The sequence below is a fragment of the Antechinus flavipes genome, chromosome 1, assembly GCF_016432865.1.
Source record: "Antechinus flavipes isolate AdamAnt ecotype Samford, QLD, Australia chromosome 1, AdamAnt_v2, whole genome shotgun sequence".
NCBI classification, from domain to species: Eukaryota; Metazoa; Chordata; class Mammalia; order Dasyuromorphia; family Dasyuridae; genus Antechinus; species Antechinus flavipes.
This window is the reverse complement of record NC_067398.1, coordinates 25926452-25945352: the sequence shown is the minus strand read 5'-3', so window position 1 is coordinate 25945352 and position 18901 is coordinate 25926452. Positions and strand designations below refer to the sequence as shown.

At 38.4% G+C, this 18901-nt stretch overlaps 1 protein-coding gene and 1 pseudogene across 14 annotated transcripts in view; both read left to right on the top strand.

Moving 5' to 3' along the window:
- MAGI1 (membrane associated guanylate kinase, WW and PDZ domain containing 1) overlaps positions 1-18901 on the top strand; it is a 702436-nt gene that overhangs the window by 124631 nt on the left and 558904 nt on the right. The window lies entirely within an intron of this gene.
- On the top strand, positions 16491-18345 carry LOC127545928 (heterogeneous nuclear ribonucleoproteins C1/C2-like; annotated as a pseudogene).

Below are 18901 nucleotides of genomic sequence, written 5' to 3'. Positions count from 1 at the left end.
GTTTCATAAGCAACATACTCCCTTGTGACCTCTTGAGGTCATAGATGATCCATTGATGAAGGTGGAAATCACGTGACCCTCAGTCCCCTCTCCACTTTGTTTAGCTAATGTTTGCTAATCAAGATTGAAAGTGAAGTCTAATCTCCCTTTAAGACTTGGGATTCTTTTTTCTTACTCAGGCAGAAATGTTTTTCTTTAGTATTATCTGGGAAGAATGTTGATCTTAGGCCATCATGGGGCATGGATTCACTTGCTTAATCATTCTCAGTTGTGTACAATATTCCATGTCTCTATTTGAGGGTTTTCTTGACAGAAATATTGGAGTGGTTTGCTATTTCATTCTCCAGTTCATTTTATAGATGAGGAAACTGAGGCAAACAGGGATAAGTGACTTACTTGGTCAGGGTCACCCAGATAAATAGTGTCTGAGATCTATTGGAACTCGGGTCTTCCTAATTTCAGATCCAGTGCTCTACCCAGTGCCAATTAGCTTCCCCATCATCTCTTTTATGGTTTTCTATCTTGACTCTTCCATTGACTACTTGTATGAGCTTGGGAAATCTCTCTCTGAGTCTCAGTTTCTTTAACTGTAAAATAAAGGGATTGAACTCAATCCTTCATCCCTCTCAGCTCCTGACTCTTCAGACTTCACCATACCACAGAAACCTTCTCACCCCAGAACTTCACTCCACTGCTGCAGCCTTCTCCCAGGATCACCAGGCCTTTGGAACTCTTTCCTCTGGTCACTTTCTAGCAGACTTTCCATTTGAAGGAAGATGCCCAAGCCTCTCATGAGCAGAGCTTCCTTCTCTCTGAACTATGCTCCTCCTCATCTAGCCTTCCGTCTCTGTCCTGTGTGGCTGAGGGAACCCTCTTTCCCCACCCTCTGCTTTTCAGCTCCTTTTATGTGGTGTCTTCTCCTATTTGAATATAAACTCCTCAGATGACCTGGTCTATCTTTCCCTTTCTCGTAAGTGTTAACACAACAAGCCTGGCACCTTGTATGGGCTTGATAAATGCAGGTAAACTAAGTGGCCTCTGAGATCCATGATTCTGAGATATTGATATTCAGTCAAGATGATTTAGTCACGAGCTGAGGGCCAGAAAAGACCTTCTGTGATATCTAATCACCACTCCTCCTTTGACACATAAGGAAATGAAAGCCCTGAATGGTGAACTGCCTTGTTCACAGTCATTCTGGTGATAAGGCGCTTGAAGACCAAATTGAAATCTGCGTCCGACAAACCGAATAAATTTTCTACTCCAAATATCTCAGACTAGTGTCTTATGAGTTTTGGCCTAGTGCTATGTTTATTTAATTGTATCAAAAAATATTCCTTGCACATATAACATGTCATTAAACTTGAAAAATTAATCGGAGACAAAAGGGTAAATCCAGGCACAATTAGCTTATTTTAGCCGAGTGAATGAACAGATTCTAATAAAGACTGTGGCCATCAGTCAAAATAAACAACTAAACAGACAGGAATAATTTGTAGAACCAGATGAATTACTGGTCCAAACAGGCTCAGTTTTGCTTCCACTTAAGCCTTCTATGCTGCCCAACTTGCTCAAGAGAGAAGTCTCTTAAGCGAGAGAGCATGGGTTTATGTATTGGTAGATTCTAAGCTGGAAAGCATCCAGTGGTTATCTAGGACATCTCCTTCATTTTTAGATAACCAGAAAGCAATTTGCTTGCTCAAGATCACACAGATCATAAGTGCAAGGTAGAATTTGAACTCAGGACCGCTCACCCTAAATCTAATGCCCTTTCCTCCACATCTGCTTGCTAGCCCTGATTTTGCTTGCAGTTTCTTTGGCAAATCGAAATAATCTTATTTGCCATCTTCATTCTACAGATTCCTGCTCAGGGATTGCCTTGTACCCTGACCTATTTAATTTTGAAAATAGACTTCTACTTTGAATCTCTCATGGAAGTTGAAGACAAAAAGAAATTCCCATATGATTAGGCAATCAACAAACACTTATAGAGCATATAGGTTATTCCAGGCCCAAGGCTTTGTGAATGTTAATGTTATTTGATCCTCTGAGATAAGTGTTATAATTAATTCCATTTATAGTTGAGGAAACTAAGGCAGAAGTGAGATGATTTTTCTCAGGCCACATGGTTAGTAAGTTTCTGAATTCATTTTTGAACTTTGGTCTTCCTGATTTTCCATATAACTGAGGGAAGTAACACACAAACACACACACTTAACTAGGTAGGTGGCTGTGCTGAACAGGGGTCAAAAAGTCCTGAGTTACATTTTGACTTTAGATTATGATTAGCTGTGTGATCTTGGGTAAGTCACTTAACTCTGTCTCAATTTCCTCATCTTAAAATGAGCTGGAGAAGAAAATGGCAAGTGTCTTTGTTAAGAAAACCCAAGAGGCATTACAGAGAATCAGATATCACTGAAAATGACTAAACAACTGACAATCTAACATATATAGAGTAGGAGAAGACGCTAGGCTTTGGACACCTGAAAAGATCCTCCTGATGAAGGCAAGACTGGAGCCACCTCTTCAAAATAATCCCCTTTTGTAATCTCAAAGAAGTGGAAGCAGTATAGAAAACCAAGTATTAGGGAATGATTAAACAAATTGATATATGGATATAATGGAATTCTGAAAGAATGGATAAATGCAGAGTAGCCGAAGATGACTTATGAACTGATACAAAATGAAATAAATGGCCTACTAAACAATAGACCCAGAGACCACAACAGTATCAGTGGACAGGAAAGTAACACCAAATACAGAAAAGGAAATAGCCAAATGATCAGGATCAAGCTTGGTTTGAGAATGCTGCCTTTCCTTTGTCCAGGAAGTGGGGACTTTGGGACTATCCAAGGATGGATCTGTTGTTAGTTTGATTCTTTTTCTCTTTCATTTTTACTTTTTGTTACGACGGGTATCAGGAGGAAATTTGGTGTTCTGAAAAATTAAAGTTATCAAGAACTCATTTTTTAAAAGTGGACTCCATGTTTTGCATCTCATGGGACAGAGAGATAGAGTAGCAAATGTGAGGTATGTGTTACAAGACGGCACTGCTATTCTTGGTTTCTGTCTTTTTGCTATCCCTCAAAAGATAAAGAAATCATCTTCTCTTTTGTGTTGGTTTGTTGGTAGCTTGGGCTTTGGGGGGATTTTGTTTTTTTAACCTTTTGCAACTTGGGCTTTTATTCCCCCCCTTCTTCAAGCCACACAAATCAATGCTCTGCTAATGTGATCAGCTCTCCTCTACGCTGGTGAGGGATTGGAGAGGCAATTAAGCCTTTGTTCACCTTCCAAAGTCCCTGCCATGATGGAGTGGGTGCTTGCTACTTGGGTGAGACAGGGACGGGGAGGGTGGAACACTTTGATTTGCCTGGGGTTCTGGTGATAACCGAATTTATGTGAGTCTGCTGCCTCAGAATGTGGGCTCTGCCCCATTGTTCACTGCTGAACAACAAACTTTGTCAAGACGACAAATGATAACTGTAGCTGAATCCTCGGGATGGAGTGTTGCATTTGTGGGTCACTGGTGCCTGAAGTAGACAGGAGGAAGAACTAACTCTGCTTCTACCTGAGAGAAGCAGCGTTCTGTGTGTGGCCTTGCTATGCCCTGACGCAGAGTGCTTTCATGGAAATTTAATTAGGCTCAGACATAATAAAAACCACTCTAATTTGTTCAATGCCAACTCTTTCACTTTTGTCTTTGAATCTCTGGTACCGATGCCTGATGTTTATATAGTAGCTATTTAATAAATGCTTGTTTATTAATTGCTAAAAATTCAGGACCGTAGGATCTAAAGTTGAAGGACTAAAATAGTAGGAAGTAGTGCTGGATTTGGAGTTAGAGGTCTTGAATCTGAAGCTTGCTTGTGGCAATTACTCCTTGGATGACATCAGGCAAGAAATAGAACTTCTCTGCATCAGAATTTCTTCAAGAAGTCCCTTACAGCTAGTTAGAGAAGAAAGCATAGGTTTAGATAGTCAGTCGTATTTAAAATAGAATCAAAGGACTCTTTAGCAAGTTCTTCCACTTACTTTCTCTAAATGGCCTTTAAAAGTTATCCCTTGTTCTAAATCTCTGGTACTAAGTTCCTGTGATTCAGTAAATTTATATTCTTCAGCAAGTTCTGCCAGTAACTTTCTCAGAACAGTTTCTTATCATCTCTGAAATGGGACAACAGGAATTTTTCATTTGCCACTTCACAGGAGAACCTAACTCTAAAACATTCTGAGGTATCATGGCACCTGGGAAGAGTGGGGACTCTGTGGGATGTAACTGCCAAGATGGGAAAGAGAATGGAGATTTCTGGTCCATGACTCTTAAACACTGTTTCATTCTGTTCAACAAATGCACTGGGACCCACCCAGGGAGGGCAGCTTTCCATACAACCTATTTCTTCCCCTCTTCTATTTTTTGCCTCTTGCTTAGAAAACAATAATCAAATCTGTGTCATCATGGCTGCCAAAAAATAGGCAATATCAAGTGGAAGTATAGTTGGCAACCCCTGTCCTATGACTATATATTAGGAATATGCACAAAAATGAGATAGTTCTTGCTCTCAAGGAGGTCCCATAGGCATTGAGTGGTAGAGCCAAGATTTAGATACTTCCTAGCTGTGTGACCCTGAGCAAGTCACTTTACTCTGCTTGCCTCAGTTTCCTCATCTGTCAAATGAGCTGCAGAAGAAAATGGCAAACACCATTCCAGTACTTTTGTCAAGAAAATACCATATAGAGTCATGAAGAGTCAGACAGCACTGAACAACATTATGTACTAGGCATTGTACTAAATGAGCATTTTATGTGTGTGTGTGTGTGTGTGTGTGTGTGTGTGTGTGTATGTATGTGTATCATGTTTACCTCTACTCAGCTCTTTGAGTGAGGGGCTTTCCAAAAGATAGCTAGGTGGTGCTGGTGTAAAGGGCCGCATGCTAAATGATTCCTGATATTCCTATTTGGTCTTAGATATTTATAGTTGTATGATCCTGAAAAAGTTAATTAAACTCTGATTGCTTCAGTTTCTGCATCCATAAAGTGTCAATAATAACAGCACCAACTTTCAGGGTTGTGGTGAGGATCAAATTCATTTGTTCAGTCAGTAAATGTTTATGAAGCACCTACTCTGTGTCAGGTATGGTTTTAAACACTGATGATATAAAAAAAGAGGGCAAAAGACAGTCCCTGTCCTCAGGGAGCTTACAATCTAATGAGATGATGGTTCTAAAATATTATGTAGATAATGATGCTGATGCTCATTTTAGAACTAAGGAAAATGAAACTGAGCTTTTAAGTGGCTTGTCCAGGGTCACACAGACATGATTAGAATTAATTGTCCTTTGATTCCAGGTCTTGATTTCTCTCTACTGTATCCCCATCGGAGAAATCACAACCCAGACCTTAACTCCCTTTCTTCCACATTGCCTCAAGAAAACATAATTTGCCATCAGCTGCTTTTATTCTAATTGTACACAAACTCTCTGAATTTTTTTTTTTTGAAAGACATTGACTTTGATCAGGTCTCTCCTCATGTGGGGCTTCTGCCTTAAGGGTAATGCAGGTAGATTTGTCTAAGCTAGGTTTAGCAACCTTGCCCTGATCTCCCTGCTCCTCTCCCAGCACATACTGCAAAGGAGAGTCAGCAGAGTAATGAGATGAGGCAGAAAATCCTTGTAATTTCATTGTTAACTTGTGTTGCTCTTTCAGCTACTGTTGGCTCCCAATCATCTCATGCTTTGGAGCAAACAAGGCTCTCCACTTTCATGCTACCTTCTTATCTGTAGGTAGCAAATCAGCAATTACAGAGGATTCCGGCACTCTGGGTTCCTCTGTTGCTGCTCACTGGGCCATCAGAGGTCCCACTCTTCTCCCACCGAATGGAAGGTAATTGAACCGTAAAGGTGCTTTTGTCCAGACTGAAGAGGGGACCCTCACACTTAGCCAGTAACCTGCAAACTTTTAACAGCGCTTGATGACTTTATCCCCATACATCAGCAGCAGCAATGCTGCTTCTGCTCATTGATACACTGGGGGTGCTATAGCATATTCAGGGGTTGAGTTCCTGGGTCCCAAAGTAGTGTGTGTATGTGTGTGTGTGTGTGTGTGTGTGTGTAGGGAGGGGCAATGAATGCCATGGTTGCTAATGTTTTTGTTTGCGTGTATGACTCCAATTAAATCTTTCCACAATAATTTTGATCCCTCCAAAATGAGAGCTCCATTGTTCCCGATTTTTCTTTGAGAAATTTGATTATCTTTAGTATAAAAAGGAAGCACATGTTTTCTGAGAAGAAAAAGTTCAAGTGTGTGTGTGTGTGTGTGTGTGTGTGTGTGTTAATCTTATTTAAGAAGGAACAGCTTTGTGGCTTGGCAACATTCATTGGTTCAATTTGAAAAAAACATTGGTCACTTTCCAAGATTGCTCATGATGTTGAGAGTGTAGCCCCTTTTTCTTTCTTGTCCCCCAGGACAGTTTCCTTCTTGATACTTTGACTGGGAGAATCAGAAGACCTGGGTTTGAAATCCATTTTTGTGTAGTTGAGTGGTTAGAGCGTTAGGCTTGCAATTTGGAAGGGCTACCTTTGACATTAGTTATGGAACTACGGTTTAACTACTTCTCAGGGCCCATTTTCCTCAACTGTGGAATGGGTATCATACCCCTCAAAGTTTGGTGTGAGGATCGAATGACATAATGTATGGAAAATAAATTTCAAATCTTAACATGATATGTGTGCACTGATGATATATATATATATATATATATATATATATATATATATATGCATGTACATAATGCCCATATCCATCTACACGTATAAATGTAAATGTATGTATGTGTATGTATCTGTTCCTGTCAATTTAAACGTTTTAAAGACAGGGAGTGTTTAATTTTTTCATTGTTTCCAAGTGCCTAATAAAGTTCCTGGTACAGAATAGAAACTTCATAATGTCTGTGGATTTGTTGGTCAAATCATATAATTTCCCTCAGTTTCCTCAAGTATAAAATAAGGTCTTTGGTTTCTTTCCCATATCCAAGACATGTATTTATCTTGTTCCTACAGGTTTCCTAGTTAAAACAACACCTAATTGTATATACTTTAAATATTTTTTTCAAAGCCATTTCATAAAATAATCTGTTTGATCTTCATAATAAACCCATGAGTTATATGTGAAGGTGGTATTAATAATAATAATAATAATAATTAGGCCACCAAAGCTCAGAGAATTAATGATTCAAAATGGTGCTGTTTGGTAGAAAGGAAATCCCTATATTAAGACTCCTTTCTGAAGCTACTTCCCAACTTCTACTCTCTTTAGTGAGCTGTGGCCTTAAAGGGAAGTCAGATTACTCTCCACAGATCTAGGGATCTGTGGTAACTCTGAGGGATTTAGGGAATTTCTCTAGTACTTTTACTCACAAACCCCCACCCAGCATGATCCCCATTGATCATCAGTTAACCAACTACAACTGATTAGCTTTTAGAAAGTGATATTTACCATTTGTTGCAGAAAAAAATCCCCTCCCCCAACTGAGGCTAAAGTCTGGGATATATTCTCTCCTTGCATACTAAAAGGTTCTTGGGAAAGAGTAAACTAAGCTCAGAAAACTCATGTGACCAAGAGGTAACTCACAGGTTCTGATTGTTGGAAACCTTTTTCTTCTTTTGTGGAATCCTTATCAGTATAACTCTCAGTTGTTTCAGATGATTGATTCCCTGGGAAAGTCCTGAGATTGCCCATATAGATTTGTGCCTGGTTTCTTTGGTCATGTCTCAGCTTCTGTTGTCCTGGAGACTCTGAAACCTACAGCAACTGATGGAAAGTTCAAATCTTCCAACTTTTGGAAGTTTACAAGGTTTTCCTCTAGTACAGGGGAAAGAGATTCCATCTACTCTTTTCCACTTGATGAGCAATTCCATCTCAGGGGCTTGGCTGGGTCTGAGACACCATAGCTCTTGGAAAGCTGACTTGTAAATTCCCCGGGTCTTGACTGATTGCCATCCCCCATGTGTCTATCTGTCTGGCTCTCTCTATTTCTCTCTTAATAGCATTTTATTTTTTCCAATTGCATGTAAAGATAATTTTCAACATTCATTTTTGTAAGATTGTAAATTCCTTTTTTTTTCTTCCTCCTTCTCTTCCTCCCCACTTCCTAAGACAGCAAACAACCTGTTATAGCTAGGTCATGCTTGTACAATCATTTTAAACATATTTCCATATTTGATGGATTCTCTTTAACCAACCACAAGATATTCCCTGTGTCCACAAGATAACTGGGTTGTATCCACCTTCAGTCAGTGACAGGGTGCTTGCTTAACTTCTCCCAAGTAAAGATGGCTTGTTTGTGTCCATGTTTATACCTTTAATTGATAATGGAATAGGGCAAATCTGAGCTTTTTTCATAATTGATTTAGAACTTTAATTTTATAATTGACCAAAAAGGTGCACTGACCTGGGAAGAAATCAGTATATGGTTGTTGTTTGTCCTTCCTTCTCAAAGAAGGCCACGACATCGGGGAATTGCTGCCATGATGTGCAAGTGAATTGAATTGAATTGAATTGAAGTGAGGGAAAGTTGGGCAAAGTCTCCTGCCTCACTTTCCCTTCCAGAGCCCTCTGGGTCCAGTAACAAGATAAAAATCAGGAGGACTGAAGGTGTTCTTGGATAGAGTGAGAGACCTTCACCTTTTTAAACTAAAATCTTCAATAGAGATCAGTCTGACTAAGGCAATACCCACTCAGTGATTAAGGCGAAGTAAGAAATGAGCCTGAGAATGACTTCTTTTACCTAGTATCTATATTTATAAGTCTCTCTCTATATATCTGGGAGGGGAAGATCCTCAGAGTTTCTGATCAAAACAAGAACAATTGTTATTTACACTCACTTTGCACCAATCAGGGCCCAAACAACAACCAAGTGGGGTATAGCCTAAAATATATTTTATAATAGGAATTTATTTACTTTATTATTTAGATTTTTTTTTTTTGATTAGGTGAAAGAGGAGATGGGATCCTATCTCCTCTTTCACCTAATCAAAAAAAAAAAATTCTTGGGATCCTCAAAACAACCAAGTGAGAAGTGAGTGCTGTCAGTGCTTCATTTTACAGATGGGGAAATAGAGGCTCATAGAAAGTGAGTCACTTGAGCAGAGTCACATAATAAGTGTCTTTAATGAGATTTGAAGGCAGACTTCTTGTTAGGGAACTCAGGCTTTTATTTTGCCAGGTTTAATTTAATAACTTGTCATTTTCAAGAAAATATAGGAACTGATTACCTTATCTTGATTCTGTCCTTATTGGTTGTTTACCATACGAATGAGCCTATTCTGTGTCTTGTGGGTAATAACATCTGTTGATCTGAAGGCTTTACCTCACAAAAGTGTGTGTGTGTGTGTGTGTGTGTGTGTGTGTGTGTGTGTGTAGCAGCTTTTTATATATCTGAAAAAAAAAAAAAAAGTCGAGGAGTCCAAACAGAGCCAGATGTGAGGTTGCTAGAAGCTATCGCCAACTCTTGATGAGACACACGTGGATCATCCAATTTGTGGATTATGTGTGGCAAATTTTTAATCCTGGTGTGGTTTCCTTCCACTTGCTTCTGAGTCGCCTATTTTGCCAGTCAGTTACTATGGGCTAAGGGGCACCTTCAGACCTGAACACTTTCCTTTGGACTATTTAGGCAACAACAAAAAAAATCATCCCTACATGGACAGGGAAAGCTTGTTTATTCTTCTACTGCTGAGTCATAGATATTCACTGAATTGTTTTGGTATTTGGACTGGCCTATCTATAGACCGGCAGATTTTCTTTTGTAGGTAGAAGATAACTTTTAAAAATCAGAATTCATTCAATAATTAAAAAAATATTTCTTACCTTACCTTTATTTTCTAATACCACATGTTTTCCTTTTCTTTCAAGAGATCGAGTCCTTATAGCTGAGAATAAAAAAAAGAATGGGAACCCCCCCCCCCAGCTCAGCTATATTAATCAAAATATGACTCAAAATATGTGTTGTTTTCCATTCTCCTAGGCCACCACCTCTGCAAAGAAAGGAGAGAGGTGCATTTTCATATCTCTTTTCTAGGACCAAACATGAGCATTTTGATTACCCAGCATTCAATTTGCTTTTTTTTTTCTTGTTGTCAATACATCATTTATGGAGGACCTTTAATGTGTAGTAGGCTTTACTAAATTCTGGGGGATAAAAAGATCCCCTGTCTTCAAGGAAATTATATTCTTTTAGGTTAAATAAAAAAATAACAATAAACCAAAAAAAAAAAAAAAAAGAATCATAAAGTGGGAAAAGTATTTAGTATCTCAGAAAATCAAGAAAGTTCTCCTGTTCATTATAGAATCTTAGGTTTTAAGCTTAGGAAAGCTAAAACTCATCTAACTTTCATATTTTTCAGATGAGAAAATGAAAGTTCAGTGAACTTTAAGTGACTTAGACAAGGTTACACAAGTGGTAAGAAGCAGAGCCAGGATTTAAAACCATGTCTTCTGATTGTTAAAGCCAGTGCTATTCCCACTCAATCGGCTAGCAGCCCTGGGTCAATGTGACATTTAATCTAAGTGTTAAAAGAAACTCAGCACTCTGAGAGGATCTAGTGAGGAGGGAATGAGTTTGAGGCTTTCGACACCGACTATCAAAATTATAGAGATGGGAAATGAAATGTCATGTACGGAGATGAGCAAGCAGGCCTAAGGGTTGTGTTTCCTCCTGGAGGTCTTGGGGACACAAGGAAGCTTCTTGAGCAAGGGAATAGCAGATCTGTGCTGAGAAATGTTCGTTTGACAGTTGTTTGGAGGATGGAGGAAATTTTTTTTTTTTTCATTTTCAACCTCTTTTCACCTGAAATTTTTCCCTACTCTTTCTTGAATCTGAGCTGAGGTGTTCCTGACAGTGTTTGATCAAGTACAGTGCAAAGAGGAGATTAAAAATAAGGTTACCAATTAGAAAGGAGCTCCAGTAGTCCAGGTGAGAGATAATGGGGGCCTGGACTATGACGTTAGATGGTTTAATAGAAATTCACAGAAAAAGATTGAGAGATGTTGAGGAGATAATATTTGCAAGACTTGGGAATGGATGGAATATGGCATTATGCGTATGATGATGAATTCAAGATGGCTTCCAGGCTGCGAACTTGGGTATCTGGAAGGATGGTGGTGTGCCCTTAAAAGAAATAAAAAATTTAAGAAGGAGAATCTGTTTGGGAGGAAAGATGTCATTTTAAATATTGACTTCATGATTGAGTTCAAGATTTTCCAAACATTTTTCTTAGAGTCTTTGTCTTTGACATGTTATAAAAAAAGCTTTTGGGAGAAAACATCAGTCTTATTAGTATTTTCCACTCAAAAATATTTAATATGAAATTTTGCATGTATCAAAAGTACTATTTGTGGCATTGTTTCTCTATGATAGTAGACTTAATTTTGTTTTTAGACGACTAATGTCAATGAAATTTGATTGCTTTGTAAATTTTTTTTTTTTCAAAACTGGGAATTTTGATAAAATATGGTTAGGGACAATCCATCCAATTTCTTTTGTTATCATAAAAGCAAGTTAAAATCAGTAAAAAATCTTTACAGATTTTTATCTTTAGTCTATTTCTTTTGCTTCCCTCTTAGATTATCTCTAATTTTTCCACCGTGTTATCTTGTTTGTACATAACTGAATGTTTACATTGTTTCCCAGTTTACATTCTGACCTCCTTGAGAGCAGATGTAGCTTTTACTATCTTTTGTGCCCTGACTGACAAATAGTAGGTGCACAATATATGCTTCCTTCTTTGACTTGACTTCAAGGAAGTTCTGTGTTTGACTCTGGAATCAGATAACAAGGTCACTATCTCTGGGCTTGTTTAGTTCTTATTTTCAGATGCAACTGAATATTTATATTGTTCCCAGTTTAGATTGTAACCTCCCTGAGGGCAAGTGTAGCTTTTACCATCCTTTGTGCCCTGACTGCTTAGCACAGTGTGTGGCATATAGTAGGTGCTAAATACTTGCTTTCTTCTTTAACTTGACTTGAATGAGGTTCTTTCTGTGTTTGAGTCTGGAATCAGACAACAAGGTCACTTTTCTTTGAGCATGTTTCATCACCATTTTCAGAAGCAACATACTCTCTCTCTCTCTCTCTCTCTCTCTCTCTCTCTCTCTCTCTCTCTCTCTCTTTCTCTCTCTCTCTCTCTGCAGGAATCTGTTCCAACCCATATCCGAGGAAGTCCCTTCCATAGCATATTCAACAGGGACCATTTCATCTTTTTCTTGAAGACTTCCAGGGATGGGAAACACCAAAGCTCCTGAAATAATCCATTCTCCTTTGGGACAGGTCTTATTGTTAGCAAAGTTTTCTTGACATAAAGCTTTAAATATATCTTCCTGAAACCTTTACCTGTTTCTCTTAGTTTTTCCCCTTGGGGCCAAATGGAATAAGACTAATCCTCTTGGGTAAGACAGCTTTTCAAATACTTTTAAAGACAGAATCATTCCCCCTCTGAGTTTTCCCAGAGGCCCCTTCTCTTCCCATACCTCCCCCTCCTCCCTCAGGCTTTTTTTTCTGGCTCAAACATATGTAAGATGAAGGAACTTGGCCTCCATAATTTCTATGTTCCCTTGTACCTTCAAATTCACATGGCGATGCGGGATCCTTTTTATTTTTTTTTTTTGGCTTAAAAATTACTCTGATTGGATGGATAGAGGCTGAAGTCAATGTTTTTGTATCCTCTGGACCAGAGCTTCTTAATTTTTTTTTCCATTTTCAACCTCTTATCACCTGAAATTTTTCCCCTACTCTTTCTTGAATCTGAGGTGAGGTGTTCCTGACAGTGGTTGTTCAAGTACAGTGCAAAGTGTGCAGGCTGTATGTTCAGAACCTAGGCTGCGATGGAGTTCCTCCATGTAACATGGACAAGCACTGCCAGAATTACTTGAGATTCATTATGTGTTTGATTTTGAATTAGTTTTTGGTCATTGAATTCAGGAACCTTTTATTGTCATCAATTTTTTAATGACCCCCACATTTATCCTCATGATCCCAAATGGAGTTCTGACCTACACTTTAAATAGTTTTGCCCTATAAAGAATTGGAACACAAATAGATGCCCATCAATTGGGGAATGGCTAAATAAGATATGATATGTGAAAGTCATAGAATGTTATTGTTCTATTAAAAAAATGATGAAAAAGCTGATTTTCGAAAGTCCTGCAAAGAGTTGCACAAACTCATGCTGAGTGAAACAAGCAGAACTAAGAATCCATTGTACACAATAACAGCAAGATTGTGACATGATCAACTAGGAAAAACTTGGTTCTTCTCAGGGGTTCAGTAATCCAAGGTAATCCTAATAAACTTTAGATAGAAAACAACACCTGCATCCAGAAAGAGAACTATGGAGATTAAAAATAAATAAACACAGGCTACATTCACTTTTTTTTTTCTGTTGTTTTTTCTCTCTCTTATAGTTTTTCCTTTTTCTTCTGATTTTTTTTCCTTCCAACATGATTCATAAATAAATGCATATTAAAAAATTAATATGCATGTATAACCAGAAAAAATAAAAATATAAAAAAAAGAAGTGTTGCTTTAGATAAGCATTTTGGGGTTCTCTTCAGAGCCGTTGTAGCTCTATGATTGTCAGGAAGGTCAGTTTTAATTTATTGTACTGGGGGTAGGTTGGTGATGAAACTGTTCAATTGGTGAGCTTAAGAATCCTGAAAACATCTGGGGTCAAATCCTAACTTTTTTTATGCATTTGCAAGCTGTGTACTTGACACTTAAAGTTCCAGGCCTTGCTTTGTCTTCTGTTGAACTAAGAGGTTGGAGGTCCCTTCTAATTCTAAATCTAAATCCTGTGTGACTCATTTCTACTCTGTGCTTTGGTTTCCTTTTCTGCAAAATGAGAGGGCTTTAGGTTTATGATTCTATGATCTAACATCTCATCTATGTTCTCTTTTAATCTTGATTTTGATTTTGTATAATTAGCTACTTCTACCAAATGAAGTCTAGGAAAGATCAAATTATTGTTGACAGGATTTAGTTTCATTATTTTCTACTGAGTGGTTTTCCATCTTGAATATTTCATCTAGACAAAGACTCTTGGAGAACTGGACATATTCAGTGTGGAACACTTAATTTATTTCTACTTTGAAAAGTCAAGATTTTTTTTCTAAAAGACTTTCTCTCTCCCAAGCTTGTCTCCACTCATTATTAACCATCCCCTCCAGTATTGTTTCTTGTACTCACTCCGTTTGCCAAAGTCATTTACAAACATTTATTTTACTGTTAGCTGTTCTTCCTAGTTCATTGTGAACATCAATCTATCTATAGCTGTCCTTTAGCTTTGCACCCATTTCATAATCTGGGGCTGCTTCAGCTCTCAGTTCTAAAATAAAAGCAGGGTTTGAGGGGAGGAGAAGCACCAGCCAATTGCAGTGGGCTCTGTGACAACCCATTCTGACTCCTTTAAGAACACTTTGACTGGAGAAAATGATTTTGATACTTGGCAACTGGCTTGTGGTCATCGGTGCCGAGGGAGAGGAATTTCATACATGTGAATACAATTTGATAAATGTCTCCTGAGAAGAGATTCCAGGCAAAAAGGGTCAAGAATACTAATTCACATACCGTCCTTGGAAATGCCGATACACTAACTTGACTCCGTGCTGTGCTCCGAGTTGGCATTTTACCAGACTCTTTCTGCATAGAAAATAGGTAATTGTATCATGCCCACGAGTTGGCTCACTGATTTTTGATCCTAAGCAGCTTCTTGCATTTTAAAAAGTTATTTGTATCAGTGTAGTTCCATAAGACCTGATTGTCATCTTCCCATCCCATTCATTTATTCCATTCAACATTTACTAAATGCTCACTGTATGCAGGGTTTTAGAGATGGGGAAACTGAGGCCCAGAAAGTTAACTAACCAGCTCAAGATCCCACAGATAAAACCCACAGATAAGGGATTTGAACTTGTATCCTAGGGAATATCTTTTCTACTCTAGTTGACTTCACATCCTGACTGCTCCTTTGGACTTGTTGACTTGTGTATGTGTTGTATCCCTCCGTCCCCAGTGTAATACAAGTGCTTCAGGGTGGAAATGTCTGTAACCTAGAACTAGGGGGGCTCCAGTAGCTGTGTGAGAAACATTCATTGAATAGAATTACCCATGATCCCACAGGAGTAAGTAAGAGAGCCCTTGAATCTCAGCCCTCTGACTCCATAACTGTGCTTGTCTATGAATAGAGGATTTTCTGATTGATGCTATTGGAAGATTATTTCAGGATGCCTACAGCTTCATGTTTTTGACTTTCTGTAGCCTAGTCTGTCAATGTGAGAAAGGGTTGGGAAAGGGAAGCTCTGGGAGGCAGTTACATATTGTATTACCTGAAATGAGGAAGATTTGAAGTCAAATTTGGACCCAGACACTTACAGGTTAGGTGACCATGGGCAAATCAGTTGCTCTCTGTTTACCTCAGTTTTCTCCTGAGGAAAAATGGAGATAATAATATCACTTACCTCCCCTTTGTCATTCTTGTTGAGTAGTTTCAGACATGTCCAATTATTCATGACCCCATTTGGGATTTTCTTGACAAAGATACTATAGTGATTTATTATTTCCTTCTTCAGTTTAGTTTACAGATGAGGAAATTGAGACAAATAGGGCAAAGAGACTTTTCCAGGATCACACAGCTAGGAAATATCTGAAGCCAGATTTAAACAAATGAAGATCAGTTTTCCTAAATCTGGGCGAGGTACTCTGTCTACTGTGCCTACTTGCACTCACCTCCCAGAGTCGTTCAAATGAAATAATGATTGTAAAGCACTTAACATGGTTTCTAGCACATTTGTTAGCAGCACTACTACTACCACCATCATCATCAATATTACTACTACTACCACTACATCTACCACCACCACCACCACCACTACTACTACTACTACTACTACTATTACTACTACTACTACTACACTTATGGGAAATAGATTGGGGGAGAGGAAGCAGTATATAGTATCTAGAAGGATGCTGAACTTGGAGATTTAGGATTCAAGTTTCAATGCTTAGTTGCTATGCTACTATGCAGACATCATTTACACCTCCCGAAGCCTCAGGCAGATCATCAACAAAATAATGTTAATAATAATTATCTCATTTCTTAATAGAGTTGTGAGGAAAATGGTTTATGACTTTTTAAGCCTTCTATCAGCATGAGTTGTTATAGGAGCTTTGATACTTCCCTCCCACCCCCCCATTTAAAAGTATTTTATTTTCTCCACATGTAAAGACAATCTTCAACATTCATTTTTGTAGCAATGTTGAGCTCTGACTTTTTCTTCCTTTTCCTCCCTTCCCTGGCCTCTCCCCAAGACAGCAAGCAATCAGAGATTATGCTGATAGACTTTTCTAAAGGGGTCTAGCATCACCTAGTGGATATGAAGGTCAGGAAGATCTGAGTTCAAATCTTGAATTTGGCAGAACTGCTGCTTGTGACTGTGGACAGGTCATGTCTCCTCTGGATATCCCAGGTAATCCTCTTTAAGTTGTGAGGTGGTTGTTCACCTGTATTGGTGAAGAGAATTTCCTGTATTAGAAGTTCCCCGACACTGATAAATTCCCAGATGTGGACTAAAAAAATACTAAGAAAAAAAGAAATGACTATAGATTTATTTAGACCAAAGGATTCGAGGCTAAAAAAATAGTCTATGCCTGAAGTGGAAGAAGAAGAGGAATGCAGGGTTGCTGTGGGTTCTGGGCCAGGAAATGTTAGGCAAAAAGTGCTTAGAAAAATCTTTCTGTGGTTTGAGAGCTCTGGAGCAAGCTGAAAAAAAAAATAAACAAAACCCAGGAAATTGTTACAACGCAAGGTGAAAGCTGTTTTGAAGGAGCAAAATCAAAGAAGTCAAACCAGATCCTCCGTGGAACTCATTGTCCAATGGGCTCAAATGTTCTGGAGACGAACTTGAGAAATTAAAAAAAAAATCAGCCTAGCATTTCCTAAGAGCATAATATTATAAAATATAAAAAAATTGTTTGTAATAAATTATAATATAAATATAAAATTATAAATGAATATATGGCTTTGTTTTGAATTTCTCTCCTTTATTTCAGAATTTCTTATTTTCAAGTAATGTAGACTGAGTCAAGAATTTCATAAGTGATTTTGGTGCTGGACTCCCTCTCCCCCTGCCCAAAGTCTTCCCTGGTCACAATCATGTCAAGCTCTTTATTGCTGCAATTGACCAGTCCCTTTGTCAGACCTACCCTGTAGTTCTTGACTTTCTGTATAGGGTAAGTCAGTTGTTTTGACTGGATAAACTGGTTAATTAGTGTTTCCCTCTCTCCTACACCATTGGGTTTCATATAGAGATGATATATATTTTACAGTAAGCCTGATACACACACACACACACACACACACACACACACACACACACGTGTAAAAATTGATTATCTGTGAAAAGTCCATACACGGGAAAGTAGCACTTTCTTCTCATTAGGGGAAAGAGGGAAAAAGATCCTTCTTATCATGTTGAAATGAGGTTGACCTGCAGACTTGGTTATTATTTTATTTTTGTTTCTTTCTCAATGGACAAAACCTGTCAGAGACAGATCTCGGTATTTTATAAGCATTTTTGCTTGGAGAGAAATTTCTGGCCAGATTTTCCCCTGCTACACACAACTTTTTAGAGTTGCTTTAAAGAAATGCAGGCTTATCATACCTCGTGGCCAGAAATGTCACCCACAAAACTGACCCCCCATTTCTTGAACTCCCATGTCTTCATTGGGAATCTCAACACTTTGGTTGTTAGGAAGACTGATATTGTTTGTGCTGTTGTGGCAAGGGAGGATGGCAGAATGATTGCTGGCCAGGTACTAGATATTAATCTGGTCTCAGAGGCAAAAGAAAATTGAGAAAGAGTAGGTGTAAAGCATTCTGAAGCTGAGCTCTTCCTTTGAACTAGATAATGATTTTCAATGAGATTATTATGACAGGGTGTACAAAACTACCCAGTCTGTGTATCACCTCGTCCTCCCATTGCTCATGCAGTGGTGCCCTCAAAATGCCACCTTATGTCAGGACCCACTTCCCACAGAGGCAAAAGGGACTTCAATTCCAAGTGGGGCTCTTCATCCAATTCTGGCAAATTGAAAGGTGATGATCTTTAGACAATTAAAATGGAGTTGATCCAGATAAGACAGAATGTGTATTCTTTATTGGAGAGCCTGGGGGAGAAAATGAGAAAGAACAAAGCAAATAACAGCTGGAGTTGATCAAAGATGATGAACAAGAAGCTAAAGGAGAGGTTGAAGGAGACTACTCCAGTGGGAAGGAGGACTCAAATGCATATGGGGTTTAGAATGGTCATCTGGGGCAGCTAGATGGTGTAGTGGATAGAGCACCAGCCCTGAAGGAGGACCTGAGTTCAAATTTGACCTCAGACATGTAATACTTCCTGGCTGTGTGACCCTGGGCAAGCCACTTAACCCCAATTGCCTCAGCAACAATAACAACAACAACAATAAAAAAGCTTTTTTTATTTCTTTACCTACTCACTTGTTTTTGTTCAAACTTTTCACTAGAATCTCTTCCTTAATATCTTCCAACACATGTTCACAGTTGTACCTAACTTTATTCTTCCCTGTATTTACTCCCTCTCCTACTTCCTTCTGTTCTCCTAGTAGTTATATTGTCTCCTGTAATTTTCTCTCTTAATTTTGATACCTCTTATGACTTAATAGAAAGGATGCATTTTTTAAATTCTAGTAATTAATTCCAGTAATTCCAATAACTAGAAAATTAATTAAATGCAATTCTAATTTTTTTTTTAAATGTAGGATAAGATTTTTCTAAGTTTCACTTAAAAAGCAACGAAAAGGTGAAAATTCAGTCTATAGGAGATCCTCAAAGAAATG